We start from the raw sequence: 20,039 nt of genomic DNA on the forward strand, positions 1-20,039 counted from the left end.
GAGACAGCATCCCAGAAGTACTGGCTTGATACCGAAGGTTTAGCAAGTAGAGACAGCAATCCTAACAACTCGGGAGCCTTGAGTCATGGTCCAATAGATTTACTCCATTATTAAGTATGAGCTAATCTTTGTGAAGTAAACGAGGTCTGTATTTACCACCACTTTGAGTCCAGACTGACTCTGCTTCCCACATAATTACATTTTTGTAGGTTATTGCTCAGAATCTCACTCCAGAAATCATAAATCTGAACAGCACCTTGGTTTCTCCACTTGTTAGTCTCTCAGTCGTGTCTGACTCTCTGCAATCCCATGGTCTGTAGCCTGCCAGGCTCCTCTGTTCATGGAATTCTCCAGGCAAGAATATTGGAGTGGGTTGCCATTTCCTTCTCCAGAGGATCTTCCCAGGGATCAAACCTGGGTCACTTGCATTGCAGGCAGATTCTTTACCATCTGAGCCACCAGACCCTGTCCTTTTCCACTTGAATCCTAGTTTATATGCCAGCTAGGAAAGAGTATTAAAGAAATTATGTATGCTCAGTTGCTTCAGTCGTGTCTGACTGTTGGCACCTCTGTGGACTGCAGCCTGCCAGGTTCCTCAGTCAATGGGATTCTCTAGGCAAGAATACTGGAGTGAGTTGCCATGTGCTGCTCCAGGGTGTCTTCCTGACCCTGGGATTGAACCCGTGTCTTCGGCATTGCAGGCGGATTCTTTACTGACCGAGCCACCAGGGAAGCCCAAAGAAGTCATAGAATGATCCAAATAGGAGGAAGTTTGGGTTATGTTTTTCTAAGTGTAGCTTTTCCTTCAAAGACACTTTTGGTAAGTGTCTTTTGGTAATTGCTCATGGTAAGTCCATCTCTAGCTTTATTCTTTTTATCCATAAAAGTGCCCCTCTGGTCCAGAAACAAGTACCTGTAAATGTTAAGCAGTAAGGAAAATGGTGTAAAGTCAAGAATAGATTCCAACTTGAATTCTTCAAAATTTTAAGAACCATGACAGGTAACCATTTTTAGAATATGTTCTTTTTTGTTATACCATGTTTTGGAATGTTAGTGCCTGAATACTTATGTCGGTGATATTTCACAGAGCTGTGCTCAAATTAATGTTAACGAACATCTACTCTTTCTTTATAGACTTCCTTTAAAAAAAAAATTTATTGGTGTATAGTTGATTTACAATGTTGTGTTAGTTTCAGGTGTATAGCAAAATGAATCAGTTGTACATATATCTACTCTTTTAGATCCTTTTTCCATATAGGCCATTACAGAGTATTGAGTAGAGTTTACCGTGGTATACAGTAGGTCCTTGTTAGTTACGGTTCATTAAGCAAACATTTGTTCCAGATGCATCTCACTATGTTTTACTTAATACATAGTGTATTTTACTTAATAAAATACATACATTTTATTATGTATTTACTTAATACATGTATTTAATAATCACCTCAGGCTTCCCTGGTGGTCCAGTGGTTAAGAATCTGCCTGCCTGTTCAGGGAAGACTTCACATGCTGCAGAGCAGCTAAGCCTGTGCACCTGGAGTCCTTGCTCTGCAAGGAGAAGCCACTGAAATGAGAAGCTCATGCCCTCCACAACTAGAGAAAGCCCAAGTGCAGCAATGAAGACCCAGTGCAATGATAAATAAATAATGATCACGTCTCATGACCAATCTTTTGAGTCCTCAGGAGCTACGAAATCCTAACAGCATCACTCCTTCCTAATGCAACAATCTTTAGAGAATTTAACTTCCAAAACACTAGATTTGCCCCTAGCTTGATTTTATTTTTCTTCCTCTAATTATTCATCTATTTATGCTGATTATATACTTACATAAACCAATTCCAATTATTTTTGATGTCAAGCCAGAATGGCAAATGATAAAATAGAATTAACTTCATGTTAATGTTTTTGCCATAATATTTTTGGCTAGGAAAATCTAGCATGACGAGAACAGAAATTTCATAAGCTTTGTATCCAGACTCCAGCTCAGTGACTCATTAACCTTGGAAAATTACCTACGTTCTCTGAGGCTTGGTTTCCTTATCTGAAAATAGGAATATTAGAACCTATACTGCAGGAATTCTTTGAGAATAGGAAATGATTAAAGCCTACAGACTGCTATGAATTATATTTTTAACCGTAAATAATGTTCAATGTTGTTATCATTCCTATGCTGAGATGCTTAGTTCTCTAGCAACTGTGCAGTATAAACTTTCATCTTAAAGTGAATGACCTCCACAGACAAAACACACATCAAAGATCATTTCATAACTTTTCTTTTAAAAAAAATCCACTCATCTCACCTAAAGACTGGATGGTTTCCCTTCCCACATAAGAGGCTGTGGGCATGGCAACAATGTATTTGACAAATCTACCACAACACAAGAGATGAAATGGAAAATTCATGGTTCTGCTTCCTTGAGATGGTAGAGGGTGGAACCAAGAGCACAGAGAATTCAATTTGGACCAAAAGGAGAGGAGACTTTATCTTCTGAGGGAAGATTGGAAGGATGGATACACAGTTGGATACATTTGTTAGTCTAGCAGCAGAGAATTCATGGATTTCAAGCCTGGTGGTCTCACCTTCAGTGACACAGGAGGCAAGATTGTCTGAAGAGATGGGGGAATGAGAATTAAGTCCCATGGAATGTGGAAATGGCTTAGGTTTGTAGTGAAGAGAAAAGGGGAAACAAGCAGAAGTTTGGGTTGTTAGCTCTGAGACAACCCAAATGAAAGACTTGAATTGCACGTGGCTATACAATTTTATCCAGAAGTGAACATTATCTGTTGTGTCAGAGTGGAAAAAAAAAACCAAACAATTGTTCTATATTATTCTAATTTGTCTTAAGTAGAACTTCTTTTCTAATCAGTCTACTACATTAAAGAGTAGGTTATTTGTCAGATTATTCATAGGACTTTTAAAACAGTAAAGTAATTCCACTCTTAAGATTACATGATGACATATATTTAGTATTTTACATTACAGCTACCTACTATACTTTTAAAGATGTTATTAAAATATTTTCCTGGTGGTCCAGTGTTTAAGATTCTGTGCTTCCAAAGCAGGGGGTGAGGGTTTGATCCCTAGTTGAGGAACTAAAATTCCACATGCTCTAGGTGTAGCCCCCCTGCCCCCCCACCAAAAAAAAAAAAAAAACAAAGTTATGAAAGATGGCTTTCTGGTGAAGTAAAGATAAAGAAAAAGCTAAATTCTATGTGGAAAAGGATAGTCTTTGAAAGGACAGTAAATATTAAGAACGTGATTTCTAAAGTTAGAATTCCTGGCTTTTAAAATTTCCAGCTCCATCACTTAATATCTATGATATCTTAAATAAATTAAAATTTTGCCTCAATTGTTTTCTGTAAAGTGTACTCATCTCACATGCTAGTAAAGTAATGCTCAAAATTCTCCAAGCCAGGCTTCAGCAATACGTGAACCGTGAACTTCCTGATGTTCAACCTGGATTTAGAAAAGGCAGAGGAACCAGAGATCAAATTGCCAACATCTGCTGGATCATCAAAAAAGCAAGAGAGTTCCAGAAAAACATCTCTTTCTGCTTTATTGACTATGCCAAAGCCTTTGACTGTGTGGATAACAATAAACTGTGGAAAATTCTGAAAGAGATGGGAATACCAGACCACCTGACCTGCCTCTTGAGAAATCTGTATGAAGGTCAGGAAGCAACAGTTAGAACTGGACATGGACCAACAGACTGGTTCCAAATAGGAAAAGGAGTACGTCAAGGCTGTATATTGTCACCCTGCTTATTTAACTTATATGCAGAGTATATCATGAGAAACGCTGGACTGGAAGAAGCACAAGCTGGAATCAAGATTGCCGGGAGAAATATCAATAAGCTCAGATATGCAGATGACACCACCCTTATGGCAGAAAGTGAAGAGGAACTAAAAAGCCTCTTGATGAAAGTGAAAGAGGAGAGTGAAAAAGTTGGCTTAAAGCTCAACATTCAGAAAACGAAGATCATGGCATCCGGTCCCATCACTTCATGGGAAATAGATGGGGAAACAGTGGAAACAGTGTCAGACTTTATTTTTGGGGGGCTCCAAAATCACTGCAGATGGTGATTGCAGCCATGAAATTAAAAGACGCTTACTCCTTGGAAGGAAAGTTATGACCAACCTAGATAGCATATTCAAAAGCAGAGACATTACTTTGCCAACAAAGGTCCATCTAGTCAAGGCTACGGTTTTTCCTGTGGCCATGTATGGATGTGAGAGTCGGACTGTGAAGAAGGCTGAGCGCCGAAGAATTGATGCTTTTGAACTGTGGTGTTGGAGAAGACTCTTGAGAGTCCCATGGACTGCAAGGAGATCCAACCAGTCCATTCTGAAGGAGATCAGCCCTGGGATTTATTTGGAAGGAATGATGCTAAAGCTGAAACTCCAGTACTTTGGCCACCTCATGCGAAGAGTTGACTCATTGGAAAAGACTCTGATGCTGGGAGGGATTGGGGGCAGAGGAGAAGGGGATGACAGAGGATGAGATGGCTGGACAGCATCACTGACTTGATGGACGTGAGTCTGGGTGAACTCCAGGAGTTGGTGATAGACAGGGAGGCCTGGTGTGCTGCAATTCATGGGGTCGCAAAGAGTCGGACATGACTGAGAGACTGAACTGAATAGAACTGAACTGAACTGAAAGTAATTATCTCATGGGATTGTCCAGAAGATTAAATGAAACAGTTTCCATAAAAGCTTTATTAGCTTTATTAGTTCCTGGCCCCAAATAAGTATCAGTTACTTTTAGCAAACAAAATTAAAATGTTTATTATTGCTTCTCCTTTAATCAAGTAGATTGACAAGTAGCCAGTTTTTCATAGATATCTATTATCTCACAGCTATGTCAAGCAACTTACCTTGTGCCTTTGCCAAGAAAGTTTTGTCTCTAGTATCTCAGTGCCCTGCTGTTTCATCTTTCCTTTGCAATTAATTGATTTGGTGCTTACTTGCTTTTTACTGTGAAAAAAGAGACCAACAGAAGAGGTGTCCATGCTTCAACCACAGTGCCTTCAACCTTGCTTGAATGTAGAGGTTGCAAGGATCACAAGCTCCACAGACTGCAGGATAGCTTTGCTCCAAAGGAGCTCATCACCATATTGTTCTCCAGTATAGCAAAGCTAATGTGAATTGTTTAAGTTGTTTCAACTGATGAATTAGAACTTCACTGAACCACACAGCAATAATGGAGGTGACTTGCTATTTTACTTTCTGTATTATACCCTGCTAAGGGAGTTATTTCGGAGAAGGCAATGGCACCCCACTCCAGTACTCTTGCCTGGAAAATCCCATGGATGGAGGAGCCTGGTGGGCTGCAGTCCATGGGGTCGCTGAGGGTTGGAAACGACTGAGCAACTTCCCTTTCACTTTTCACTTTCATGCATTCGAGAAGGAAATGGCAACCCACTCCAGTGTTCTTGCCTGGAGAATCCCAGGGACGGGGTAGCCTGGTGGGCTGCTGTCTATGGGGTCGCACAGAGTTGGACACGACTGAAGCGACTTAGCAGCAGAAGCAGCAGCAAGGGAGTTATTTGGCAGTGACAAAGCTTGTCTTCTGGTGTTCTACTGTCAGAATCCTAGGATTTTGATGTTGGAAATTTCCCCCTCCCATCAAATACTGGTTCCAAATCCACAGAACTGTTTGAGAAATCAGATACAAAACTATCATAAGTTTAAATTACCAATATTCTTTCTATGCTTTCCTACTCCCATTAATAGCAGGAACCTGTAGCTTTTCACTTTCTAGTCCTGTTCTGTAACAACTTTCAACATGCCAGAAGCATAATTCCCTCCAGAAGTCTCCTCCATCCAAAATATTGATATATTGCTTCCCAGGTGGCACCAGTAGTAAAGAACCCACTTGATAGTACAGGAGACATAAAAGACACTAGGTCAGGAAGATCCCCTGGAGGAGGGCATGGCCACCCACTCCAGTATTCTTGCCTGGAGAATCCCATGGACAGAGGAGCCTGGCGGGCTGCAGTCCATGGGGTCAAAAAGAGTCTGACATTCTTCTCCCTTATATTTTTTAAGAACAAGTACATACAATAGCAATTGTATTTTAACATTTTTTTCTGAAATGTTAGTTTTCCAAAATTGAAAAATATTTTTGACCCGTGGGATCTTTTAGACAATTTGTCAGCTGACTTTGAAACCATGAGTGTTTTGTGTTTTTTTTTTTTTATAATTCCAAACAAAATTCCAGAACAAAAGTTTATTAGTTCATCAGGAAGGCAGTTTTTTTTACTTAGTCCATTAATGGCAATTTCACTTTTTTCTCACTAGCTCAGGCAGTAACCAGTCTTCTGTTAGTTCTTGTTCACAGTTTTGTAGCATAAACTCATCTTGTTGTTTTGCTTATATTATGTATCAGTAAATATTAAAACCCAGTTAATACTTAAGCTAGAAAAGCCATGTAGGCATCTCTGGACTCATACACTTGGTTGCAGCCACTTTAGTAAAATAGGGTGGGTCACATGCCAGTGAAGCAACTATTATGGTTCCACAAACAACACCTCTCATTATCCCACTTTACTTTTCTTGTCTTACATCTTACACTGCATGGTAAGGCATCTTATACTTCCCTGATTCTGTACTCCAAGAGTAAGTAGTTGTTGCTAAATCATTCACTGCTTAATACCTTAGATGCAGGGGTATGGTGAAACCTTTTTTGATTCCCCAATATTTATTTCATATATTATATAAAGCATACTGTCAACAAATATTTGTTTTAAGGGTGTATGAATGAAAAAATAGAACAGGCAATATGGGAAGCTAAAATAAGATAGCTTTGCATTTGTTCAGTGTAATTATTTCCCCAGCTATCCCCTGGCATATGAAGAACAATATTTTTATCATGTTTGGGTGTGGAAATCAAGAGGTTAGATGCCTTACCTAAAGTCATCCAACAAGCATTTGGTAGAACCAGTTCTAGAATGTGATTGATGGAAACAGAGCTATACTTAATGCCTATTATATTCCTGACGAACAGTGACTGTGAAGAATGTCACTTGTAGCTGAGGCTAAAAAATAAATTTTACGCATAGTATAATACTATAGTTGTTGGGCTTCCCTGGTGGCTCAGCAGTAAAGAATCCACCTGCAATGCAGGAGACACAGATTCAATCCCTGGGTTGGGAAGAGCACCTGCAGAAGAAAATGGCAACCCATTCTCATATTCTTGTCTGGAAAATCCCATGGACAGAGGAGCCTGGTAGGCGACAGTCCATGAGGTCACAAGAGTCAAATACAACTTAGCAACTAAACCACTGCCACCACTAGAGCAGTTACTATTGGCTAACTATGCAACATTTAGTCCCCATATTTTCTTGGAATTAATGTGCAGGTAGTTGCCTCTCAGGAAGATTAAACTAGTCCCCCCTCAGGAAAAACATTCTGACTGGTTTAAACTAATCCTGGTAACTCTATTTTTCTTAACAATTTTAGTTTAAGAAGAACGTATGATTCAGTTCCAGCCACTAAGATATGAAGGTCAGTCTACTGGGAAGTTTCTGGGCAAGTTTTTTTGGGCCTAAGAAAGAATCAAATGATGGAGTGATGATCAGTCAATGGTCAATGGATTGGAGGTTCTATTGAATCAGAGGAATATTGCAGTTGGCACAGTAAAATACTCTGGAAGGAAAGAAAATCGTATTTAGTGAATGAAATGCTTAATGGATATTTTGGAGGTGGTACAGTGGTGGTTATTGATTAATGGAGACATTTTAGAATATAAGATTAAGAAAGCTTAACCAAGGTAATTTATAGAATACAAATCTTTTAGAAGTAAGGAGGTTAAAAAAAATGAGAGGTCAAGAAATTTTGAATCAAAACTTTTGTTCCTGGTTCTAAATTCTGTTCTTATTGGACTTAAGCCCCAGTAGCATCTCACCTTCCAGTAGCCTGTGCACCTCACTGCCCACCCCACCCCTAAAAACCCCCACCTCATTCAGCAACAGTTCCATGAATGTTATTAAAGTATTTTACATAGACATTTTGTTTTTAATGGATGCCATTGAAGGTTGGAAAGATGAAAAAGGTCAGCAGCACAAAGATGTAAATAATTTTAAATATAATCTTAAAAACCTTCATTCTTAAAATGAAAGAGATACACTCAAGGAAGAGGCAAATGCCCTGGACACTACCATGTCTGAAGATAACTAGACCTGCTACGTCATCTTACTACCAGAAAGGAGCCAGCTTGAAAACAAAGCTAACACAATGAGATCACACAGAAGAAAATGAAAAGAACCTGTCTTAGATAATGCTAATGAGCCGATGGATTAAACCTGGAGTATACTTACTATGAGCTTCTTGTCATCTAAGGTGATAAATGCCTTTACTGTTTAAACCAATGTTTCATTATTTTCTGTAGAAAGTAAAAGTGAAAGTGAAGTCGCTCAGTCGTATCCGACTCTTTGCGACCCTGTGGACTGTAGCCCATCAGGCTCCTCTGTCCATGGGATTCTCCTGGCAAGAATACTGGAGTGGGTTGCCATTTCCTTCTCCTTATTTTCTGTAGAAAGCCTCCTAATTGGGGTAAGTATTGCTATCTATTAACCACACTTAACCACTTAGGATGTCCTTTCATGCTTTTCTTGATTTCCCTTAAGTCATCTACTGAGAATAACAGAAAATCATTGATGGTGATTTTCTGATTACAACCCATTAGATATGACTTTGGGTCTCTGAATGATCATAGTTAATAAAGCATAGGAAACACTGGGAAAATTAGGAAGTGAGTGGGTAGGATGAGACACCTGGTGATGGAGGTGATCCTGGTCAGGTAAAGTGAAATGTAAGCCAAGTGGGAGATGCAAATGAAAACAGAGAGAAGGCAACTATTCTTTTTTCTGAGTGGGAGGGGGCAGTATTCAAATCTTTACTTATTTTTTAATTTAATTTTTATTTTATGTTGGCATATAGTTGGTTTACAATGTTGTGTTAGTTTCAGGTGTACAGCAAAGTGAATCAGTTATACATATGTTTATTCTTTTCATATTCCTTTCCCATATAGATTATTACATAATATTGAGTAGAATTCCCTGTGTTGTACAGTAGGTCCCTGTTGATTTTCTTTTTTATACATATTTGTGTGTGTATATTAATCCCAAACTCCTAATTTATCCCTTGCCCCTACGTTTCCTGCTTTGGTAACCATAAGTCTGTTTCTGAAGTCAGTTTTTGAGTCTGTTTCTGCTTTGCAAATAAGTTAATTTGTATCATTATTTTAGATTTCACATATAAGCAACATCATATGCTATTTGTCTTTCTGTGTCTGACTTACTTCACTTATAGTATGATAATCTGTAGATCCATCCATGTTGCTGCAAATGGCGTTATTTCATTCTTTTCTATGACTTAGTAATATTCCATTGTATATGTGTACCACATCTTGTTTATTCAATCCTCTGTCGATGGACATTTAGTTTGCCTCCATATCCGAGCTATTGTAAATAGTGTTACAAGGAACATTAAGGTACATATATCTTTTTGAATTATGGTATTCTTCAGATATATGCTCAGGAGTGGGATCGCTGGACCTATGGTAGCTCTATTTTTAGCTTTTTAAGGAACCTCCATACAGTCCTCCATAGTTGAATGAATTTACATTTCCAACAACAGTGTAGGTTTCCTTTCTTCCACATCTTCTCCAGCATTTACTGTTTGTAGAATTTTTTTTGATAATGGCAGTTCTGACTGATATGAGGTAATACTTCATTATAGTTTGGATTTGTATTCCTCTAATAAGTAGTGAGAAGAAAATGACAACCCACTGGAGAAGGAAATGGTAATCCACTCAAGTATTCTTGCGTGGGAAATCCCATGGTTGGAGAAGCCTGGCAGGCTACACTCCATGGGGTTGGAGAGAGTCAGACACGACTTAGTGAATAAACAATAACAATAATAAGTGATGCTGAGCATCTTTTCATGTGCTTTTTGGCCATCTGTACATCTTCTTTGGAGAAGTGTCTGTTTAGGTCTTCTGCCAATTTTTTGATTGGGTTATTTTTTGATATTGAACTGCATGAACTGTTTGTATATTTTGGAGATTAAGCCCCTTGTCAGTTGCTTCATTTGCAAATATTTTCTCCCATTCTGATGGTTGTCTTTTTGTTTCATTTATGATTTTCTTTGCTATGCAAATAAAAAGTTTAGTTAGTCCCCATTTGCTTTTGTTTTTATTTTCATTACTCTAGGAGTAATGGATCAAAAAAGATCCTGTTGTGGTTTATGTCAGAGAGTTTTCTGCCTATGTTTTCTTCTAAGAGTTTTATAGTGTTCAGCCTTACATTTAAGTCTTTAATCCATTTTGAGTTTAGTTTTGTGTATGGTGTTAGAGAATTTTCTAATTTCATTCTTTTACATGTAGCTGTCCAATTTTCCCAGCATCACTTATTGAAGAGACTATCTTTTCTCCATTGTGTATTCTTGCCTTTCTGGTCATAGATTAATTAACCATAGGTGTATGGGTTTATTTCTGGACTGTCTAGCCTGTCCCATTGAATATATTTCTGGTGGTTTTCTTTTTTCTGGTGACAGTACCATACTCTTTTAATTACCATAGCTTTGTAATATAGTCTGAAACCAGGGAGCCTGATTGCTCCAGCATTGTTTTTCTTTCTCAGGGTTGCTTTGGCTATTCAAAGTCTTTCATGTTTCTGTACAAATTTTTGAGTTTTTGTTCTAGTTCTGTACAAATTCCATTGGTAATTTGATAGGGATTGCATTAAATCTGTACATTGCCTTGGGTAGTATAGTCATTTTGACACTATTGATTCTACTAGTTCAAGAACATGGTATATCTTTCCATCTGTTTGTGTCATCTTTGATTTCTTTCATCAGTATCTTATAGTTTTCAGAGTACAGGTCTTTTGTCTTTTTAGATAGGTTTCTTCCTAGGTATTTTATGCTTTTTGATTAAATGGTAAATGAGATTGTTTCCTTAATTTCCTTTCCTGATCTTTAATTGTAGTGTATAAGAAATACAAGAGATTTCTGTGTATTAATTTTGTATCCTGCAACTTTACTGAATTTATTGACTATCTCTAATAGTTTTCTGGTAGCATTTAGGATTTTCTATGTAAAGTATCATGTCTTAAGCAAACAATTTTACTTCTTTTCTAATTTATATCCCTTTTATTTCTTTTTATTTTCTGATTTCTTTGACTAGGACTTCCAAAACTATGTTGAATAAGAGTGGTGAGAATGGATATCCTTGTCTTGTTCTTGATCTTAGATGAAATGCTTTCAGCTTTTCACTGTTTAAAATGATGTTAGCTGTGGGTTTGTCATACGTGGCAGAAGGCAACTATTCTGAGTAGAGCCAGTCTTAGGGACATAGGAGCCATATGTTCGGGGGAGAGTTGTGAAACGCATATTATAGTAGTGACATCAACCCATGTTCTTCTCTCCAGGGAGAAGTCAGTGTTCACGGGATATGAGAGAGTGCTTGTCATGCTTGTTTTCTTCAGAAACAGACCAAGTTCGGATGTGTCTCATGATAACATGATGGTCTAAAAATGAGAGGCTTGATTTTAGTTTTTCCTGTAAACATCCCAGAGGCCCCTTGTACTACTTTCTTTCAGCCTGGCACAAGTCTCATAAACTACAAGATAGCCTTAACATTCAAAGTATGGTAGTTTTCCCTCATGACCTTTGCCCTTTTCTAAATATAGTATCTTCATAATGACATAGTAATATTCTTTTGCAAATTATATGAGAGCTGTTCACATGGATTTAAAAAGTAAATCTAACAAATAGGTTGCTCTTTGCCCGATGACTCAGAGATTATTATTTATTCTTGCATTTTAGAAAAAATTAATTCCTGAGTATGTTAAATTCAATTGAATTTGAAGCCACAAAGAGGAAAGAAATAACAAGAATTGGAGTAGAAATAAATGAAATGGAGACTAGAAAAGCAATAGAGAGGCTCAATGAAGCCAAAAATTGATTGTTTGAAAGAAAAAAAAAAAAAAAAAACAACAAACTGGACCAATCTAAAGATTAAGAAAAAAGAGAAAATACTCAAATTCTAAAATCAGAAATTAAATAGGGGATATTATCACTGACTTTACAGAAATAAAAAGTATTATAACAAACATGGGAGTGGGTAGCCAATCCCTCCTCCAGGGGAATCTTCCCAACCCGGGGACTGAACCTGAGTCTCCCACATCGCAGATATATTCTTTGTCATCTGAGACAGCAGGGAAGCCCCTATAACAAACACACAAACTACCCAAACTAACTAAAGAAGAAATAGAAAATCTAAATCGACCTATAACAAATAAGGAGATTGGATCAGCAGTTGGAAATCTCACAACACAGAAAAGCCTAGGACCACATAACTGCATTGGTGAATTCTACAAACATTTAAAGAATTAACATGATTACTTCTCAAACTCTTCCAATATTTAGAAGAGGAAAGAATACTTCTTAACTCATTTTATGAAGCTATAATTATCCTGATACTAAAGCTAGTCAAAAAGACACTACAAGGAAACTGTGGGCCAATATTCCTAGTGAAAGTAGATATAAAATTCTTCAATAAAATGCTAGCAAATAGAATTCAGCAGCATGTTAAAAAGATCACACACCAAGACCAAGGGGGATTTATCCCAGAAATGCAAGTGTAGTTCAACATATAAAAGTCAATCAGTATAATTCACCACATTATAGAATAAAGGAGGAGAACCATATGTCCATCTCAACTGATGTTGAAAAAGCATTTGACAAATCCAGCATTTCTTCATGATAAAAACCCTCATTAAACTAGAGATAGAAGGGAACTGTCTCTACATGATAAGGGCTGTATATAACGAACTCCCAGGTAACATCATCCTCAAGGGAAAAAGACTGAAAATTGTTCTTGGTGTTTGAAAGACTAAAATCTGTGCTTGGTGTTTGAAAGTCAAACATTCAGAAACCGTAAATGTTCTTGAAGAAGAATATATTTTCTTAAAGTTTCTGGGGTTGCGGGGGAATGTTCTCCTCCGTGTTAAAACTTCTTCATGGACTTCCCTGGTGATCCAGTGGTTAAGATTCCATCTGCCAGTGCAGGTGACACAGGATTCAGTCCCTGCTCTGGGAAGATTTCACATACTGTGGGGCAGCTGAGCCTGTGTGCCGCAACTACTCTCTAGAGCCTGCGCTCCACAACACAAGAAGCCAGCACAGTAAGATTGTGCACTGCAGCTAGAGAGGAGCCCCCACTCTCCATAACTAGAGAAAGCCAGTGCGCAGCAGTGAAGATCCAGTACAACCAAAAATAAATAAATGAAAATGTTTTTAAAAAGGGAGAAACTTCTTTATAATGAACATTGTTACATTGTACATTAGGCAAAAGTATTACTTATTGAAGTTCTTAAATAATTGTTATTGTTCCTACTGGAGTATTTGATGTGTATTTTTTATATATATGTCTGCCCTGGTGGCTCAGAGGTTAAAGGGTCTACCTGCAACGCGGGAGACCTGGGTTCAATCCCTGGGTCTGGAAGATCCCCTGGAGAAGGAAATGGCAACCCACCCCAGTATTCTTGCCTGGAGAATCCCACGGGGTCACAAAGAGTTGGGCACGACTGAGCAACTTCACTTTTACTTTATATATATACAGTTTGCAAACAATAGGAAATCTAAAGGACATTCTTTGAAGTAAGAAGCAGTGGTGCTTAATTTTGGGTTACTTATTATCCTCTTTTTTACATGTGAATACAATAAAGCATTTTTAAAGAAGTTTAAAAATTTTAAAGAGAATATATGAAAACATTTGATGATTCGGGATATAGGTAAGGAATGGCTGCTTTGTGTTTTAAAGGCATTTCTAGATTCTTAATATTCAGGCCAATTACTGTGATAGAGATAACGTGCTACTTACCTCAGAGTGGTTGGTTCAGATATGGTGATACAACAGAGTTGAAACAGAAAGGGCCAGTGTCAGGCCCAAGATAAATATGTCAGGAGCTGAATGCCCTCAAACCAAATCCCAATGATAAGGTATCTATTCTTCACATGAGCAACAACTGAAGTGCATTGGATTAAACAAAATATTCATGTCTGTTACAGGATTAAGGAAGTGAGGAAAATGTAAAGTGATAACGTGCTAGTTACCTCAGAGTGGTTGGTTCAGATATGGTGATACAACAGAGCTGAAACAGAAAGAGACAGTGTCAGGCCCAAGAAAAATATGTCAGGAGCTGAAAGCTGTTTAAAATTTTTATCCTGAAGATAGAAATAACATTCTTATGAGAAATTGAACATTAAATATTAATCGATATGTATTAAATCGATTTTGCTTGTTGACACATTTGTTTGTTTGACAGTTATTGAGTAGCTATGTGGTAGTTTTTAGGCCTCAGAATTAATCCAAAGAGAAGCTGTGAATTATGAAGTTTCGTTTCAGTCATTTTGCCTCTTTATACGATGCTCCTTTTGGATCCTTCAGCCTTTTCCTCCTTCAGGTTTAAAAACTAATAACATTAAGACTCTGGTGACAGGAATGACAGGGCTCCTTAGGATGAAAGATAATTGTGTTCAGAGGAAAGAGAAGTGTGTGTTTAGGAACAAAGCTCTACCACATTGTTAAATTCTACTATTAATATCTGTGGATAGACAGAATTAGGGGCTCATAGTATTCTTTTTGCTTTCTATTGTAATGTTATGCCTTGCTTTCATAATATATGAAAAAAAGTACATATAAGAAAAGTAACAACAAAAAAATGTGTTAAAAATTTTTTCTACCATTTCAGTTTTTTTCTTTCTAATTCATTTTTAGTCCATCAGGCACACTTTACTTGTTTGGCAATGTTCTTTAAATTGTTTAAAAACTTTTGCAAATTGATCAACACTAAATGTTTCGAAGTACTACAGACATTTATAACTTTTATGCATCATATAAACGTGAAGCTTGGTATGAGGCAATGAACATTTTAAGTTGTTTTAAAATTTGAGTATTGGACATTTAGAGTGCTCTCCACTTGACCCAGGGACGGGGGAGCCTGGTGTCTGCCGCCCATGGGGTCACACAGAGTCAGACACGACTGAAGTGACTTAGCAGCAGCAGCAGGAACTTGACACTATTAGTGATAGAGTTGAACAAATATAACTAGTTACTATGTTTAACCAAATATTTGACTAAATCATTGCTCTTCTTTGGGATCTTGAAGGATATAATATACTATGGAGGAAAAGATTAAAGTAGATTAGGATGTGACCTTGCACAGCTAAAACAGTACTTTGTCATTTTCCTTTTTTCTCATTTTTGAAGGTGGTTGATATCCACTTTCTCTCTTTCCTTTTCCCTCTCTTTCTCTCAGCTTATGAAGATTCCTAGTATAAACCCAAGAGGAGAGTTACCTGCAAATATACAAACTATAGATCCACTGGGTCTTCCTGTTGCAGATGACTCTCACATTGTCTGATATTCTTTCTCTTTTTTCCTCAGTTTCTTAGTTGATACCTTAATATTGAAAGCCTGCTCCATTAACCTTCTTACATTTTCCTCTGCCTTGTATCTCTGAATAACTTAAGTTTTTAATAGTTGAAGAATTATTGCTTTACAATGTTGTATTAGTTTCTGCTGTACAACAATGTGAATCAGCTATATGTGTACATATATTCCCTCCTTCTTGAGCCTCTCTCCTACTCTGCCATCTCTAATTAACTCTAAGAAGCTGAGCTCTGAAGAACTTTTAGCTAAGCTAAGCTAAGTCGCTTCAGTCATGTTCGACTCTGTGACCCCATAGATGGCAGCCCACCAGGCTCCCCCGTCCCTGGGATTCTCCAGGTAAGAACACTGGAGTGGGTTGCCATTTCCTTCTAAGTACCTTCAAATTCAGCTTATAGAAAATCTCTCTTTTAGGTCTTTAGGAGAGCCAAGGCTACATGAAAGATTATGTTCAATCCTTCACAAAGTAGTAAGTCAATGATAGAGAAGACCATGCAGAGTGGGAACTTGACAGTAAAAGGAGTCAGAAACCACTGGGGTTCATACATATAAGCTTCCAGGTTCAGATCAGAAAAGTGATTGTGCAGGTCCAGTGACTGCCCTTGACAGTCTCTCTAACTGACAGAATTTGCAGTGATGGTCTTCAAAGCTGTTTTTGTAGAAGTCTCATAAATAGTCATTCCTGATTTTCACCAAAACACAGAATACTGTTCCTCTGGCATATGCTGCAGTGATACAGCAGCAAGAAAAAACTGTTCTTGATGAATGTCTTCATCATAGAGTAGGCCTTGCAGATCTTGTAGAGCAATTCCTGGCCATGTCTTCTGGTATCTTTAATTATATGCAAGAAATGTGTGATGAATATCACTCTCCTGGGCTTAGTTCACTGTGATAAGAAATTGATATCTATCCAGCATTGCCCGGTTGTCATGGCAGCCTGCTTATCATTACCTCTTCCTTCAATGCTTCAGGAACACCACTCTTTCCCACAGCAGATAGCCCTTTCTGTTATGCACCAAGGTTACTGTACCATCTTCCTAACAATTCTCCCCAAGAATATAGGATCGTCTCAGGACAGTCCTTAGGCACACCATCTGTTACACTTGAGAGTTCATTATCACTTTCCTCTTCTGCTTCATCCTCGTACGGTGACACTGGACCCCATCCACCAACAGGAGTGATTGGTTCCTCCTTCTCAGACTTGCACTGTCAACTTACCACCTCATGGATTTCCTGCATTGGTACAGCTTTTTCCCTCAGGTTGTTTCAATCTTGTGAAGAAGTAAAGGGGTTTCTCCTAAAATGCCACAAACACTCTTTTGCAGAGTACACATGTACAGCTGTCTCCAGCTGAAAATAGATAGCCTCCCCTGCCTCCATGACTACCGTGTCCTTTGCCACAGTCATATATACTCGTTTATCTTTTGGAGTTTCTTCATTAAGTGCCGAAATATTGGTGCATTGCTATTCCACATGCCAGTGATAATATAAGCTCTCCCATCATAGCTCTTTCCCATGGATTCCATCTCCAGTAAATAAATGTCATAGGTCTTCATGTTTCAACCTAGGCTTAATAAGATTCCAAAGCATCTTTCACTAGCTAATTCTTTGTTAGAAAGTTGCTACACTGTAATCACAACCTTCTTTTCTATTCCCTGTTTTAATTTGACAGTATTTTTTAAAGTGTTATATTTAATCTGTTACAAAAGATTATAAAAAAGGGAGTAAAAGTCTTCCTCTCTCTGATCTTCCCTATTCAAATTTCCTAAGGTAAAACCATTGTTTCTTGTATATCCCGACATTTGCTATTAGAATGCAAACATGTATATCTATATGATCCGTATGTGTATATGTGTGTATATGTACACATACACACACAAGGGATCAAACTAAACTAACTTTCTTTAGCTTACTTTTTCACCCAAAAATGTATCTTAGGCATTTTTCCATGGAAATGCATTTTTTTTAGTGGTTCCATAGCTTTTTATCTTATGGCTGTACCATAATTTATTTGATGAGTCCTCTCATGATGACATTAGATGGTTTCCTGTTATATACTATGTCAAGCAATGTTGCAGTAATCATACATACTTGTATATGAGTTTATATGTAAGAAAAATTTCTAAAAATGGAATTTCTAAGTCAACAAGTGTTTCGCTATCAGTAGATGTTACCAACTTGTTCTTTAAAAATGTAATACCGGTTTATACTACCATCAGCAGTTGATGGGAATGTCTTGTTTCCCTTCCCTCTGGCCTACACTGAGCATCATCAATCTTCTTAATCTCCAGTGTATAAGATGAAAAATGATATCCTACTTTTGGCTTTTATTTTGTTTTGTTTTGTTAGAAGTGCCAGTGTGAGGAAAGTCTTAGTGATTGATGGAACCATACAACAATAAGTAAAGTACAATGACAGAATGTGTTAAACTGAAACTACCAATTTGAGCCATAAAAAGCAGTCTTTACTGTGGCCGTCCAGTGCAGCCACAGAAGAAGCGCTTTTGCTTACCACCATGCTTATAAAACCCACCTCTGGGCCCGTACTTTGATCTCTAAAGTCATTCTCTTCTAGAGGAAACTGAGGTTTCTGAGGATAGTGAATGTCATGTCCTGCAGCAGGAAAAAAATGAGAAGCATCCAGAATTTTTTTTTTTTTTTAAAGAAAGTCAGATGTTCTTGGGATCATTAAAGGGAACTCTAAACAAGCAAAACAGGCCAGTTTAAGGATGTTCCCTTAACCAAGTTGAGTCAATTTGATAATAAAAAATTATAATAATCATGTTAAATTAGAACTCACTGAATTTTTAAAAGACCATGAGTTTCTAATGATACCCCAAAGGAAAATTTATACTAAGTATAAAAATGATAGTTGTAATATAAAAAGATGAATAGAATAGATTATGCCTAGCTTCTGTTAATTCTAATAAGTAGGAAAATCCTTATTATATATTACAATGCTAATATTATAATAACACTATGCATATATACATATGTAGATTAATGAAATGTAAAGAAGAGTCCAGAAATAGGCATATCTATGAGATCAATTGATTTTCAACAAATATGTAAATCAATAGGGAAGGCATAGTCTTCTTAACAAAGGTGTCGCTGGTTCTATTGGATATCAATACACAAAAATGATGAACTTTTACATTGTACCATGTATTAGTTTTCTATGCTTCCATAACAAATCACCACAAATTTTATAGCTAAAAAAATCCACAAGTTTATTACTTTATAGTTTTATAGGTCAGAGGTCAAACATGGTCGTCACTGAACTAAAAGCAAGGTGTTGAAAGACTTGTGTTTCTTTCTGGGGGATTTAGGAAAGAATCCGTTTCCCCACTGTTTCTAGCTTCTAGATATTGCCCACATTTCTTGGCTCATGGTCTCTTTCCTTTGTCTCTTTTTTTTAAAGATTTTTTTTTTAACTTGAAGTATTTTTAAAGTCTTTATTGAATTTGTTGCAATATAGCTTCCGCTTTATGTTTTGGTTTTTTGGCCCCAAGGCATGTGGAATCTTAGCTCCCTGACCAGAATTCGAACCCACACCCCTTGCATTGGAAGATGAAGTCTTAACCACTGAACCACCAGGGAAGTCCCTCCTCTGTCTTTAAAGCCAGCAAAGTTTCATTTCTCTTGACCCTTCTTCAATTTTTACATCTCCCTCTGACCGTAGACAGAGGACACCTGTAATTAGATTGGGCCCACCAAGATAATCCAGGGTAATTTCCCCAGGTCTGTAACCTTAATTACATCTGCAAATGTCCTTTGCTATGTAAGTGACTTCAGTTCAAAGTATCTGCCAAAGTGGATATGTTTGATCCTCTGGACTAATTTTAGAGTATGTCTTTCAATGTGAGGTAGTGGGTCTGATTGGATAGGGCAAACTTCAGGATAGGCAAATGGTAGGATTGTTGATAAGGTGAGGCAAGGATTATGAAGCCATACTTGAAGGGTAAAGCCATTTGAATAGTCATTTGAGTGATCTCTTGTTCTGGAAAGGGAGCTATTTACACTGATGAAGGCTGCGTGAGTAGTCTTTTGTTCCGATCTGTAGATTTTCAGGACATTCTTAAAGCAAACAAAAAAATTATTTGTAACTTTATTTTCTGGGGCAAGAATTTCCTAGAATGCAGTCATGTTAATGAAAACAGTTCTTAGCTTTTTAAAGCTATGTTGCTTTCAATTGTTTCAGCTTCAATCATATCCTCTATAAGATTCATCTCATCTCTTTCGTTTAGAAGTCATCTTTTCCCATTTTGTTATTCAATATCTGTATCTCTGTGGTTTTCAAAGAATACATGAGGTTAGATTATTTACACCTAATATTCACATTCACACATAGATATCCCACACCTGTACTAGAACATGTAGAGGGCTTAAAACTGCCCATATAGAATATGTGCTCATTAAATGTTTCCTAATAATTATCCCTCACTACAACAAAACGTATCAGTAAACTGTGCCAGTTTTCTCAAGGATCAACTCCCTTGTTGTCTTATATATTTTCTATACATCATTATGCTAAAAAAGTTTGTCTTTTTTTCCATTTTGAAGCATGCTTACTTCCATATAG

At 37.4% G+C, this 20,039-nt stretch overlaps 1 pseudogene; it reads right to left on the reverse strand.

Moving 5' to 3' along the window:
• Nucleotides 1–777: 777 nt before the first annotated feature.
• LOC113884407 lies at nucleotides 778–17,029 on the reverse strand (annotated as a pseudogene).
• Nucleotides 17,030–20,039: the final 3,010 nt, after the last annotated feature.

This window comes from Bos indicus x Bos taurus, chromosome 26 (assembly GCF_003369695.1).
Source record: "Bos indicus x Bos taurus breed Angus x Brahman F1 hybrid chromosome 26, Bos_hybrid_MaternalHap_v2.0, whole genome shotgun sequence".
In the NCBI taxonomy this organism is placed as follows: Eukaryota; Metazoa; Chordata; class Mammalia; order Artiodactyla; family Bovidae; genus Bos; species Bos indicus x Bos taurus.